The sequence below is a fragment of the Acyrthosiphon pisum genome, chromosome A1, assembly GCF_005508785.2.
Source record: "Acyrthosiphon pisum isolate AL4f chromosome A1, pea_aphid_22Mar2018_4r6ur, whole genome shotgun sequence".
Taxonomy (NCBI): domain Eukaryota; kingdom Metazoa; phylum Arthropoda; class Insecta; order Hemiptera; family Aphididae; genus Acyrthosiphon; species Acyrthosiphon pisum.
The window spans coordinates 145,439,500-145,450,227 of record NC_042494.1 but is presented as its reverse complement, the minus strand read 5'-3'; the positions used below and the strand labels follow the sequence as shown (position 1 = coordinate 145,450,227).

The 10,728-nt window shown below is 27.5% G+C and overlaps 1 non-coding gene across 1 annotated transcript; it reads left to right on the top strand.

The window, feature by feature from the left end:
• Nucleotides 1-10,009: 10,009 nt before the first annotated feature.
• On the top strand, nt 10,010-10,082 carry TRNAN-GUU. Its single transcript has one exon. It is a non-coding gene; the product is annotated as a tRNA-Asn (tRNA).
• The last annotated feature ends 646 nt before the right edge of the window (nt 10,083-10,728 follow it).

Genomic DNA, 10,728 nt, shown 5'->3' with positions numbered 1-10,728 from the left:
TCCGTAAACAGCTCAAAATATTTGGAAAATGTTTTTTGTATAGAAATTGCTAATATAAACATTCAGTCAAAATTTCATTTACCTATGGTCATTTGTTTAAGAGTTGCACCAAAAACCAAAATCGATTTTTCGAAAACAGATTTTGGTAAAAATGTCCATTTTTCTTTTGTTTTTCACGATGCTTTTGAAAACTACTAAGAAATTTTTACTTTTGACTTAGATTCACTTTCCTATTAGAAAAGATACTATTGAAGAAAATCTAAGCATTTTGAATGTCCTAAAAAGTGATGACTGACACAACAAAAAAAAACATCATTGTAAAATCAATCCATACATCGCGCATCGCTCCGCTCAGAATCTAAAAGATGGTTAAGTCGATGTGAAATTGTCCGCAAACATCTCAAAACAATTCAAAATATTTTTAAAATTTTATGAAGTATAGAAATTGATAAATTAAACATATGATAGAAATCTCAAATGTCTACGGTTATTCGTTTTTGAATTATAATAAAATAATAAATAAACAGTAAAATAAAATTCAAATATTTTCAAAATGTTATCGTGTATAGAAAATGCCAATATAATTTTGGCTATAGGACGGTGATTACTGTCTATACATTAAAATATTAAATACATGTATAGACTTTTACAAGAATATTTCCACATTCTTCTTTTTTTCTTACTGGGGAATATTATTAAACATATTAGTTAATATTATAGTGACTGCGTAAATTAATTTTTTTTTATTAAAATAATAGAAATATTGCGTGTATATGCATGAATTAGTTGCCAATCAAGCACTTAAGAAAATATATATTTTTTTTTAAATCGTGACTTTATAAACTTAAATAATGCAACATGCATATACTGACAAAGTAACAAATTAAACATATAATTAATACGAGTATACTTTACACTGTCAAAAAAATGTATTAGATTTATACCATACAACAAATTATTAAATATATAGGCAATATATATCACTAGTGAATATATAATAACGTTATACTATAGTAACCTACATTCGAATTTGTGTGATGATAAAATGATTAAAATGTAAACAATTATTATATACCCGCTGGCCGCTGAATAACTGTTCAGATTTTAAACGAAACAATATGGAATTTCGAGTACGGACGTTATGTTTGTCGGACAGCACATTAATACATATAACTATAATATTATACTATATATTTATATTATATGCGTGTGAGTGTGCACAGTCACAAATATTACGTGCTCGTCACTGTTATCTAATAGACACACGAGGTACCCTCGGGCCTCGTACGAGGCTCTAATTTGTCATCATTCATCAGACAACATAAACTAAGAATTAAGATGATCTTCTTATAGTTATAATGTAAGACACATATTATACAGAAAAATACTTGGGGACGACGACGACTGGGGTTTACTCTTCAGTTGCGTTTTCTCAATGAATTGATCATGATATGGAGGACACACAAATTCGTTGTCTCTACATTACTAATAAATAATACTATTGTTTTTTTTTTTTATCAATGAATTAATGTAGGTATGAGGTACCTGTTAATAAACTTAAAGACGATATAAGATTAACCATGCGATCTCTTCTCGGATTTTTTTATATTTTAAATCCAGTTATATATACCTACTTATATGTATTTTTGAATTGCTATAACTTATATTGTATATCTACTATTATAACTCACATTAAAATACCTATCGAAAAAACCGACGAAAGATTACGGAAGGAACTTAATGAGTAAAAAAGTAATGACTATTGTTAATTGTCATCGGTTTTAAGTTAGATAATAGGTAAATAAATTATGGTAATTATAATAATTATGGTATATTAGAAACGACAATACTATACAGGAATTAAGAAATGCAGAAGGAACGTACATTTAGTATGTTCTAGTATGTACTTATGTGTATTTTCATTTGTCTGTGACGTGTGTTAAGATATGGGCGAGTTGACAACGGATATCTACGTGTGGCTACGTTTTAAACTTTAAAACAAAATATTGAAAATGACTTCCAAAATCCAAACATTTAATACATTTAAACATTATAACATATACCTACTATAAAAATTTCTAATTTTTGTTATAGTTTAATGGGCGGCCAGTGGCTCATCTGACTTTGTGTTTTCCATATTGTAACATAATCTATAGATATATTAAATATAAATTGTATATCCGTATGGCAGATAGTAGAAGATACCTTAAACGGCTAATCCATATTATTATACTTTTACTATTTTTATCAGTCAATAACAAAATCATAATTCTTGAGATACAATTCCACTTCTATATTATAATGTTGTAGAAAAAACAATAAATAATAGTACATTGATACGTACTTACTAGCTACTACCTATCGGATATTTATTATTTGTAGGTAACTATATTGGCTATAGTCTATATAATATAATATAATATTACGACAAATCTCATGTTTTTCAAAGCTTTTTTCCTAAGATTTGGTACCGAGTACCGACTACAGTACCTAATATACTTATTCAACGCAGATGTCTAATGTCATAGTATAATATAGTATGCAATATAATTTTAATCGTCATTACTCATTAGTCATTACTATACCTACATTTTAAGTTTTAACTATATAGGTTACCCGACACCTGAGGTTTTAAGTTAAATATATTTCGGTATATTAAATCCCCTATATTCCCTAATCAAAGGTGGGCATTGACTTAACTAGTTCATTATTTTTATTTTTAAGTTTTTAACTAATTAATTTATTCAGTTAAAATTATTATTATTGTAACTTAACTTTTAGATTCTGAGCGGAGCGATGAATGTATTGATTTTCCAATGATGTATGTTTTATTAAAATTTATTTATTTATTTTTGTTTCTATAGTCACCGTTTGGGGCAATAAAACGGCTTCGATTTTCTTCAAGATATATCTTGTTCGATGGGAAAGTGAATCTGTGATTCGGGAGGTTAACATTTTCAAAATATTTTGATTATTGTTTTCGGATATTTTCATTTTCCAATTTTTTTTTCTATGAATCTCAATAAAATGTTATTTGATGGGTAAAAAACCTTTAACTTTTAATACAAAACTCCTAATATATTGTTACAATAGTTTTTGAAAAAATATTAAAAATCTTTAGTCACAGATTTTTTTTATTAGCATTTAAAGTTCAAATTTTGACAAAAGGCATAAAAATCACGAAAATGTGCAAATTAATTTGAGTTAGAAATTCATGAAAATTGTTCTTTATAAATCTATGATTTGAAAATTGAATTCAAGATTCCAAATAATTATGCTTACCTTTTTCAAAAAAAAAAAAAAATGTTAACCTGAAAGTCAAATTAAATTTTTATAAACGTTTGAAGTTAAAATTTTTCCAAGATTGGATATTCACTCGATTTCTCATGTAGCGATATTCTTATTTTGTTGTAATTCGAAAACAAATATGAAATAACTGTAGATACTTGAAATTTCATATATTACATGTTAATTTTATTAAATTCTATACTTCATACAATTTTAAAAATATTGTGACTCGTTTTGAGTTGTCTGCGCCTTGCGGACATATTTTGTTTACAATTTTTTCAGTCTTTTTTCTATAAATGTCAATGCAATTGTATGCGTTGGGTGAAAAAGCTTGAAAATATAATACAAGATTCCTGATATATTGTTACAATAGTAGTTAAAAAATATAGCATAAGTATTTAAAGTTTGATTTTTGAAAACATTTATCAAATTTAGAATTTACAAATTGATAAAATGTTCAGCTTTTGTAGCTAAGAATTTAAAATTTAAAACAAGGTTCCACGTACCTAAATAGGTTATTTTGTAACCAAAAAAATCTTAAAAATATAAACACACTTTTTTTTATAGTTAGTTTGTGTTCAAATTTGGACGAAATTACATATTAAATAACAAATAATAATGATTTTATTTATTAATTTTATAATATTAATTCAACGTCTTATACCGGCTTTACTGTATTAATAATAATTAATAACTAATAAGTAATAACAATATAAATATAATAAACAATTTCCACGTTAACAAACCGTCTCAGCTCACAATCGGTTTTCGTATACAATGGTATTATATCATTGTATTCAAATTGAATAGTGAATACTATCCATTAAACAGTGATCCACTTGTAACCTACTGTACAGCAGAGCCTTTTTTATAGTTAATTATCATTGTTGTGCAGTTAAATTAATTTTCTTTTCGTGTCATGCGGAACCGACTAGATAAAACTGACTCTTTTTCGATTTTAGTCATTTTTAAAAAAAATATTTACTATAATAATCTTATTTTTTACAGTGTTAAACTTCTTGATAAATTTTTGTGTGAATCAAAATACTAGGGCAGTTTAGAACTTAAAAATGTTGTAACTGGAAAACAAAATCTCAACTTATTAAACTTAGGTAGGTATATAGCTAAATTTTTTGTTTTAATTTTAACTTAACTGAAGCCAAACAATTTAATTTAATTAACTTAACTTGCTACAGTTAATTATTTTCATTAGCTTGCCCAACTTTTTCCGTAATATACCTACATTGTTTATCCGTTATTCAATAAGTATTGAGTTAACGAATATCAAAATAATAGTAATACCTAATAATTTTCATAGCATAATAATATAATACCATGTAATATGATGTAATCAATAATCATTATACATATTTTGACCCTAAGAAAAATAAATTATGGAAATAAAGAATAGTTGATCTGCAGGTACGTAGGTAGGTATACGCGAAGCCGCACGAGGTATACACCTAATATTATAATATAGTAATTTGATATAATGATGTAAATCTAGCTCACTGTTTATAGTGAATAAAATACCAGATACCTACTCAGTATATAGGCATTATACTGCATTAGCGTACCTAGGCATTAGGTATACCTTTAATCTATAACTGTTAAACTATACAATATGAAGGTACATTGAATATGCATTAAGACACGTCACATACTAACACCGTCCACCTAAAATCTATAAAATCTATATTGAATAAGTGTTTCAATCATGATTATTGAATATAGTTCATGTTTTAACGCTGATGAGATAGACATTTTTTTGAATTATTTTGTACACTTATAGACTATTATAGTGATTTATACATAACATATAGATGCGTAAAACTGGTGTGTTGTGTATAGTATAATATATACCTATGTACCGAAAATATTTTATAAATTATCACGGCCGTTCAAAATTCAAATCATTCATAGTTTCAGTTGGTCAGTTAGGTATATTCAAATAGGTATTGAATTTCAAATAATTCAGATTGATTAGAGTCTAAAGATATCAGCGTCCAGCGGACTAGTGTGAGGTAAAAAAGTGCGGTACCTACCTATATCGAAGATATTATCTACAACTTGTTGTAGTAATAACAAATAAGGATATATAGCTAACCTAACCGCTATTACTACTATTTTTGGACTTTGAACACTGCTCGAATTTTGGGTGCATGCAATGATCAAATACTACTATTATTTAATATCTACTAATAACTACTATTACAATTATTATTATTATTATTATTATGATATATTTTTTTTTTTTTTTTTTTTTTTCTATATATGTTCATTGTAACGACCTCAAGGTCTTTGACAATGCTTATCACAAGTGGGTAGTAGGGAGATCATGTGATCTATTTATCTATGTATATATCACTATATGCATGATACTACCCCCCTTCTCCAAGAGGAGACATGTGCGGTCTTCACTCCCAGTGGAGTGGGACCTAGTTGGAAACCGGATGACGCAATCGGACGACAGCACGGGAAAATGGTGACTGCGTAGAATCACACACATTTTTTTTTGCACTTTGCTATGAATCGAACCGATGACTGTGTGAGTCGTAATCAACTGCGTGACCACTGCGCCACTCCGGCCCCAGTAATTATGATATATGTCTATTGTTTTTGTATGAATAATTGATTTGAGTTTTTTATATAGCGATCTATAGTAATTATAATTATTGGATTTTTTTTAAATTTTATTATACAATATATATACAGGAATTTTTTACCCTGTACTTTTTGACCTCAGATCTTTTTACTGTAATTCGAGAGACGCTTGATAGCCGATTGGAACATTAGGAACTATATAACTACAAAATAATTGTTTTAATAGGTACATTTATTTTGTTTAATTTTAACTTAACAAGTTTGTGAAATGGAGCCAATAAATATTAAATATATTTAAATTATACAGTAAAGAAAAAGAAAGAATATGAATAATAATATAAATTGTATAAAAACTAAAAAAATATTTTAGTACAATCAAATGTTTTTAGAACATTATTACGATATTTATCATAAATATTATGACTAAACAATAGCAGTAATTAGTAAGTATGTACCTACTTATAGATACCTACTTATAGAGGTACCTATATCATTATAATATTATATCAACATTCAACATTTAAGATACCTTACGGACCAGTATAAGTTGTGCCTAAAGGCTAAAACACAATTTGAATTTTATGATCAGCGTACCAATTGTGCTTCTCATATTTTACGGTCAGTAAACCAATTATTGTGCTTATATTTTGGTTTTACCATCAGGTATGAAAAATATGTTTTTGTCCTATCTAATTTCATTAATAAGCATAATTTATACATAAACTAGATACGTTAAAAAAAATTGAAAATTAAAACCTTATAATAAATTAATTAATTTATGCTAAAAAAAAATGGTTAAATATTTTTTGTTTTCGAAAACAAATTTAAATATTCTTGCATTTAAAATGTTAATAGCTGATTTGGAGCCAATAATATTCTATAACCGCATCGGGATTTTTATGAAACGTGATTATAATAAAACGCAATAATTAGTATTACTTATTGATCCTCAGCATAACTGATACCTAACTACCTATACCTATTACCTATTACCTATACTTATGATACCTAAGACATAAGTGATCACAATATTACCACAGAACGATGATATTACCTACCTATTTCCTTTTACTATATGGAGTTAGAGGCTTGAACTTATAGATGTTTATAATTAAAATACCTACTCGATACAATAGATTTAAATTTGAAATATATAATATAAAATAATAACTTTCAATCGTAATATTTTGGATATTTGGATCACCTTTAGGCCTTAATGGTGTTATTGTGATCGGTGGTCAAACAAAAAAATAAAACCAAAAATCAGAAAACTAATAATTACATTAAAAAACAAAAAACTAATACGGCAGCGCCATTGAATGATAAAATAAACGTCAATGGAGTTAGCATTGATACGACACCGATAGATAGCGCTAACATTATCGTTCAAGCGAATCGTCGTAGTAGGTAAATGCACAATGTTTGAACATTGAATTTGATAATTATTAATATTTTAATAATATAATACATTTTGCCTGTACATAGGTAATGATTAATTGCCGTCCACTAGTCATAGCAATCTATTACCAGTATAGACATAATAATACAATATTATATCCAAAGTACAATAATATACAGAGTGCTAACTGGGGTAGGTGATGAGTAAGTCTCGAATAATACAGTCATAGGTGGAAATCAAGGGGGGGGGGCTTGAAGGGACTAAGCCTCCCCAGAAGTTCAAAGTACCTATAGGTCTTACATAGGCGCAACTAGGCTCAAAAATCTGAGGGGGCTAAAAATATTTACAAGTCTCATGTTTAATCAAAAAATATTCTACCCCTCATTATCACCTAGCAGTGGTTTCTACAGGATTTTTTTTGAAGAGGAATGTGGCAAAAGCCCAAAATATTAAATTGTTTGTAAATAAGGTAGGTAGATATGTTTTAACAATACAGTTTTAAGTAACCTGGTTATTAATTCAGTAAAAATAAGCTATGCATACTTAGTCATAATAAAGATATAATAAAATGAGGATGTAATTATAATAAGTTACATAAATACCTATAACTCATAACGCATAACATATTAACAGTATTATTATTTTATATTAAAGTAATACGCCTATCCTTTTTTGAATATTTATCAACAATGAGCTGAGTGTCAATTAAATTATCAATGTCTCTTTCTGTACATAAAATAGATAAATAACTAAATCTTTCTTGTCCCATACTACTTCTCAACCAATTTTTCATACGTCTCATTGAGGAAAATGAGCGTTCGCATGTAGCTGAACTTATTGGTATTGTTAGTGCAATTTGTAACAGCTTATACAAATTTGAATAGATATGTTTTTCAACAAATTATTTTAAATCATTAAAATCAAAATCATTTTTTGAGACTTTTAAACAATTATGTGCGATTACCATTTCAGATCTTAAACTGTCGATTGAAATATTCACAATATCCTGAAAGGAAAAAATATTATGATAGGTAATTAATAATTTTAAACCTTGCTACAGATAATTAACTGATCTAAGAATTATTTCAGACAATAAATAATTTTAGTAACTTCACGAAATTTAAAAATATCAAATACTTTTCTTTTATCCATTGTAAAAAAAAAAAAACTATTACACTTACACTTAACAGCAAAAATATAAATAATAATAATCACACAACTCATTTGATTAATAATGTATTATAATGTACAGACTACAAAGTGAAGAGACAAGTTACAAGTGTACTGTATACACTATACAACACAACTGTCACGACTACACAAGTGTCATGTATAGTTTTGCTTTCGATAAAATTATCGATTAATATAGAAAATAGATTATAAATTATATTAACCTTCACCGTAAAGGGTTTTTTCTGTCATATGAGCATAAATCTAAAAATAAATTTCCTAATGGAAATTAGGTATAATTAATAAGCTGCGATAGATATATTATATAACCGTCAATAAATATTAAATTATTTTGTTAGTTGCACAGATATATACTAATATATACTAATTAGTACATATCTGTGGTTAGTTGTAATTAAATGGTCTCAATAATTTTAATACGCTTCAAGTAAAATCGTTTACAAACTGGAGGGGCTATAGATAAAACTGGGGGAGCTATGCCCCTCAAGCCCCCCTAATTGCGCCTATGAGGTCTTAGCCCCACTGGCCCACAAAATTTTAAAGTGACTAATTGTTATAATTGTAAAATTCATTTTTAATAACTGAATTAAAAAATAAATTATAAAAAAATAGTCTGTGATAAAAATTAAATTAAATTCGTAAGATTTTACATGATTTTACTAACTTATAATCATAACTTGGAATGATCGTAATTATGTAGTATAAGTACATAATTATATAGTATAAGTTAATAAGTAATTATACATTTATACCCTCAATATATAAGCAATCGTCCGCGTCGCGTAGCGCATCGTCCAGGTTTCGATGAAATTCCGACGTATTAATATGGTATGGAGGTAACTACTAACTATGTGACTTGTACATTTTGTATGAGCCACCTCTTATGGATTTTACGACTTTATTTGAACCCTTAAAATTTAAATCCGCCATTAGTTATAATTTTAAATTAAAAATTAATAACTTAATAATTTCTGTTTAGAACACTTCTAAAATGTTAAAGATAAGGCACATAATTTTTTTTGTACTTAATTATGGTCAAATTGTTTAGTATGTAGAACTTTGTAAATTGTCTTGTTGAAATAAATAATTGTGAGCGGCTCTAGTACAGTGGAACCTATAGATGTAATGAGCATATAATGCTCAGCCCCCCCTCTCCCCCCTCAGTAATTTCACCAAATTTTCACTTATGAATACAGTATCTAAATGACTAAATATATTTATATATAGTTACCAACTACTAATAATGAGATGAGGTATTTCCATTTTCCAATAAACTATAATTTATTATATTTATAATAATATTTATAACAGATCCAATCGCCTAATAGATCAATTTTATATTAAAGTATTAATGTCCATGCAATTTCTGACCACAAGAGTTGAATTCTAAATTTGTATTGTACCAAGAGTTTCGAATGTTTCGATTATAGCCTTATTATAAGTTATAGATAGTTCTTAGAGGTTAGTCATTCATATTTATAGCTATATCGATTTAATAATATTTTTTTTTACCGTTTACAGCATGCAGCCTCCGTGGCGCAATGGCTAGCGCGTTCGGCTGTTAACCGAAAGGTTGGTGGTTCGAGCCCACCCGGGGGCGATTACTTTTTGCGTTTTTTTTATGAATGTCCGATAAGAACCATTATTATGGTCATAATTTCAGTCTCGTGGCCAGTGGCCGTGATACGTTATTGCTTTAAAAATTGTACAATTGACTAATGAGTATTGATATACGATTACAATTTTAAATTTTATTTAAATTTTTTTGATTAAACAGTTTATGGTTGGGACAATTTCAACTTTTAACTTGGGGGGGCTGAATATATTAAAGGCAAGCAGACTATTGCAATATAGCATTTCAAAATTGTATATCCTAAGTTTTTTGGTGGGAGGGGGCTACGGCTAAGTTTGGGGGGGCTAAGCCAATGGTAATCTATTAAAATTTACAAAAGTATATTTGAGTTTAGCTTATTATAATAATAATTGTTAATATGTACTTACCTAAATAATTAAATCTACAATATATTATCATATAGGTTAGTTGTATAGGGGAACACGGGGTAAAACTGATACTGGGGCAAAACCGATAATGCTCATTTCGCATTATTCTATGGGTGAAAATTATAAGTTTTAAATTTATTTCATTCCTTATCATGAAACATGTTGTTATCACTGTTAACATCAACTGCAACGTTTTTGTTTGAATTGTTATTCGATTACAACATTTTAAGTTAATTATTATTATA